Raw genomic sequence first — 4,862 nt, 5'->3', positions numbered from 1 at the left:
GGTTTAATTATTTAAGCAATCATGATCAGGTTCAGATTTTAAAACAATAAGCAATTAATCAATTCTAGCAACAATCCTAATCAGATCAGTTTCAATCTCAATAAACAATCAATCAAATTCGGATTATATCAAGCAAGCAATCAATCAATAGTTTTCGAATTAGGGTTTTAGGATTTTCGAAAATTTGATCTTAGATCAAATTTTGATCTTAGATCAAAGGAATTTTGATCTTAGATCAAAGGAATTTTGATTTGAGATTCAAAACCATTAAGGCTTTGATTTTAATTGATCAATGGATCATTTTCGTTTTAGGTTTGGGGATCGAACTTATAGAGCTTCGATTTACTCATTAGGGATTGATCTATTATCCTATGGCTTTAGTTTATAGAGATTAGATTTTAAGTTTCATTCTTTACAATCAACCAAATTCGATTTTCATGTTCTTAGAATTTGAATTACCTTAGGTTAGTAGATTGTTGAAACCAGACAACCAAGAGAATGAACCTTGAGCTGGACACGAGCTGGCCTGGACGCGAACGGATTGATGTTGGAGATGCGAGCAGCTGATCGTCGAACGGGAGCTGGTGCAGTCGGGATCGCGGGCGGCTCTGATGCGAACGGGAAGCTTTGTTGTCTGGAACGCGAGCTGTCCTGGATCAAGATGGAGCTGAGTTCGTCTAGGATCAGGAACGCCTTGGGGCTGGAGCTGATCAGGTGGATACGAGCTGGAACAGATGCGGGGACGGATTAAGGTTCGTCGGGTTCGGATTAGGGTTCCAAAGCAAATCGGCGCGCACTGTATATGTGCGTGAGGGCGCGTCGGTTGTCAGATCGACAAGTGGTTTGTACTGACTGATTCTTATCGGCAAGGGATTTGATTTGATATCTTGATCGTTTTCTGGGTCCTCACGGTTTGGGAGAACGACCTCTTTGAAGTTTCGAGACAGATTCCTCTTCGTTTAGGGTTTTAGGGTTTTAGCGATTTGGTTTTAGGCTCAGTGTGTTAGAGGCTGTCGTTCTGATAACATGTTGTGAAACTTAAAAAATAGAACTGTAAGTTTCTGTGTATTATTAATCAAAAGTGTGTTCCTTTATATAAGGATTACAAGATATAGAAATATGGAAAGTATCCAAAACCTAAACAAACTAGGATTATGAAAACTACTAATACATAATATGAAAAGAGTACAAATACAAAGAAAAAGGAAATATAGTTTCCTTTTCTCCAAGCTACATGGCCGCCTCTCTCTCTCTCTCTCTCTCCGAGTCGTGGCCGCATTTCTCTCTCTATAGTTGGACCGTCTCTCTCTCTAAGTGTATGAGCCGGTTATGCACCGGATCGGTTATGGACATCTATCAATTGAATTATAACATCTCGATCCGTAATCAAATATTATTAAAACAAGATCCTATTTAAAATTTAACATGCTTTAAAATTTGGACCTATTAAAAATGTCGTGACTAATTAGAAAATAAGATTAATAACTATCTAATAAAACACGTTTCATTAAAGATGTTTTTGTCTTCTTATCTCTAATCTAATTTATATTTTCGTTGGATTTACAAGAAATAAAGAACAAATATAGTTTCACCATATCAGGGTGATCGTGGATCAGCCATTCTCTTTGATTCGAGCAAGATTTCTACGTCTTCGATCATTTAGTCGAAAGTGTCAGGTCTGACTACACCGTGCAGTTGATCAATAAGCAAGATCATGTAAGTCAATCAGATCTGTTTCATTCCATCTAATGCTCTACCTTTAGATTTCATAATTTGATTTTTGGGGTCTCACTGAAATTGAAAGTGATAATCCCTGCAATATATCTCTCCCGGGCACAACAAGACCCAAAATCTCTACAAATTCAAATCACGAAAAGTGAACATTTCTGCAATTTCGTTTCTGGGTACTTAGAGTTTTGTTCTTCAATTTCAGAAATTACGTTAGTTTAAGCTGTTTGTTATTTCTAGAAGTAATTCAGGTTTTGATGGACTGTAGAGAAGTGATGAGAAGAAAGAAAGTATGACTTTAAGAATTCAGAAAATGAGAAGAGAACAAAAATGGCTTCTTTGAAAAAGAAAGCCATCAATGCCTCTACCAAACTCAAGCACTCTCTCAAGAAGGTAAAGAGAAGAAAAATAGAAGGCTGAGTCAGCTCGGTCTCCGTTGAAGATGTTCGTGATGTCGAGGATTTTCAAGTAGTTGATGAGTTTAGACAAGCCTGGTCATGGACGAGTTGCTACTACCCTCTAAACATTATAAGAGGTTCTTAAAGGCAAGGAAATTGGACATTGAGAAAGCAAAGCAAATGTGGGTTCAGGACTTCGAGTTTGAAAGTCTTTTTACACGTGCTTTGTTGTTGTTGCTAACTCATTGGTCTATTCTATATTTTTCAGGTACTGATATCTCTGGTGGAAAGAGAAGGAGAAGTCTCAGAGGAGAGGAGAGGAGAGGAGAGCGCAAAGGATGTGTCCTCTGACAGTAGAGAAGGTGCTTTGGTTCTAAAAGCATTGGGATTCAATATAAGTACATAGATATACATTGCAGCTCGTGATATATATAGGATGTAAGAAAGCCATCAGATGTAATCTTTTGAATCCATTCAATTTTCATGACAACTGACAAAGTAGTGCCATAAATAACATATATGTGATTCTTAACTTACTATGTTGAGTTTGCAGGTATCTCATTTTTAAGAAAACAGCTCGACCACAAGAGATTCAAGGAGCTACTGGAGTTGCATCACAACAAGCATGTGGGATCAGTTTGTAATAGCTGTCAAGGAAGCTCCTGAGAGAAGAACATGAACACCAACACATCCAAGAATTGTTTTTTTTTTAAGTATCTAAGAGTAATCTCTTATAAACCTAAGGAGGAATATTACTTTTACGCAGACCTTCATTAACTTCTTTGTGAAGGTACAAATTGCCATGACATATTTGGTCACTGAAATTCCAGTCATGTTTTTATCTCATTGCCTCAGAAAGAGAACAAAATAACTTGAAAATGTGCTGCGTCAATAAGTAGCTCATTCCCCGAATTTTTTTTTTCTATTTTTGTCCTAGGCTTTTTTAGTTTTTTTTTTTTCTGTATAATTACTGATTTTTATTTATTTGTTTTTATGTATGTTAAGATGTAACTAAAACAAGATTATGTATCTCATATTATAGACATTTCAAAAAAGATCACTTGTGGCAAATAGTAACATACATATGGTGGTCTCTCTCAACTATTATGTGTCAAGATTGATTCAATACGATGCGTTCTGAGACCTAACCAGTTAAGATTTTCTTTAATTTTGGTCTACATGCGAGAGCTATAAGCTAATACTAATTTCCAAAAGATGATTTCCCCTTGCTGAATGTAAATGGGTCAAATATTTATATGAGTTACATATGGACATGAAAAATATAAGGAGAAAAAAAGATTGTGAGGCAAAATTGTCACCCTGGATATTAAATAAAAGGTTTTTTCGAACAAACCAACTATAACTTTTACAATATTAATATTAAAGATTTATTTCTTCTCTCTGATAAATTGCTAATCTATATTATAATAGATCAGTTTTTGCTCACTACTCAGCACGCCACATCATTATTTTGTGGACCCCACTTTTAAAAATGTAAAAAAGTGTCAAGCTCATGGCTCGAATCTGAGTTTTTTGAGATATAAACACCAACATTTATACCACTAAGCTAACTGATACCTTTGTACATTGATGGCCGAACCTAATATATATTTATGAAGGTCGGAAGCCCTTGCTTCTTCGGCTTCCTCTGAGGGTCGGACCTACAAGTGTGTTATGGGTTTTATTTTTAAATGGGATTCATCACGTTATATGAAAAAAAGCTTAAGTTTGCAACAATTATGGTTTTCCTATATTGTAAACTGTTGTAGTTTAATATGGGTTCTTTTCATCATTGTCTCAAACCAGCCTGAGTTACAGAGTTGCGCCGTGTGTATGTTCGTAATCTATTTTTTCACCGGTGAACTCTTCATGTCCCCATCTTAAATCGCTTGATCATAAATGTTCCTGATTTGTAGCCCCTCTGTAAACCATATATATATGATTCTCATCTTTGATGAACTCAATCTGCATCTCCACAAAACTCATTGATTCCTCTTAGCTTTAACCATCTTCTAGAAAATGTTTCTCTCTGCCTCTCCAGTTCGTCAAACCGGCGTCTCGGCGTCCGTCACTCAACCTTCGAGTCTCTCCGTCTTGGTCTTAATAGTCAGAGCATAGCCTCTGGCTTCTTCCGCTTCTGGGATTCCCTGAACTTCAAGAAAGACAGGGAGTTTGTAGGAATCACGGTTTTTTTCCTCGATGAAAAGGTAAGTTAATCTTCGATCTATCACACTTATTTAACATAATTGTTTTAATTTATTTCCTGATTCTTTGTTGGATAATACTATTTGCAGATTCTGTGATTCATGGGTTTACTCCCGTCGGACATGCTAATCATTACATGATATCTTTGAAAGCAGATTCTATTGTGAAAGTCGATCGTTTTGAGGTTACTAGGTGCTCCAAGTGATTGCGAACACAAACCATTGGTAAACATAGCATATTTGGCAGCTCCAAGCAACATTACAATCAGGCAAATTCAAGTGGAATGACATACCAACAACTGAAACTGGTAATTAGTCAACAACTTATCCCATATTTTCCTTATCTGAAAAAATCTACTGTGTTTCTGATCTATTTTTTCATCTACGCAACTTTAGCCTCTGTCATGGATAGCTATCTCCCAAGAATTGCATTGACTATGGTTTATGGGAAGAAAAAGATTTTGCTCTTGAAAAAAGACCGTGACAACCCTGTTGTAAGATTTTAGTTTGTGCAGAACAAAAAACCTTGATT

At 36.3% G+C, this 4,862-nt stretch overlaps 1 long non-coding RNA gene across 3 annotated transcripts; it reads left to right on the top strand.

Annotated features, from left to right (window-relative positions):
* Nucleotides 1-1,580: 1,580 nt before the first annotated feature.
* On the top strand, nucleotides 1,581-3,058 carry LOC106316544. Of its 3 annotated transcripts, none has more exons than XR_001264857.1 (3): nucleotides 1,581-1,716; nucleotides 1,980-2,308; nucleotides 2,395-3,058. It is a non-coding gene; the product is annotated as an uncharacterized LOC106316544 (long non-coding RNA). The 3 variants fall into 3 exon arrangements; XR_001264856.1 differs by having other exon boundaries at nucleotides 1,581-2,308; nucleotides 2,395-2,564; nucleotides 2,680-3,058; XR_001264858.1 differs by having other exon boundaries at nucleotides 1,581-2,308; nucleotides 2,395-2,582; nucleotides 2,680-3,058.
* Nucleotides 3,059-4,862: the final 1,804 nt, after the last annotated feature.

This window comes from Brassica oleracea, chromosome C9 (genome assembly GCF_000695525.1).
Source record: "Brassica oleracea var. oleracea cultivar TO1000 chromosome C9, BOL, whole genome shotgun sequence".
NCBI lineage: Eukaryota > Viridiplantae > Streptophyta > Magnoliopsida > Brassicales > Brassicaceae > Brassica > Brassica oleracea.
The sequence above is the reverse complement of the archived record's forward strand: the minus strand, read 5'-3'. Positions and strand labels throughout refer to the sequence as shown.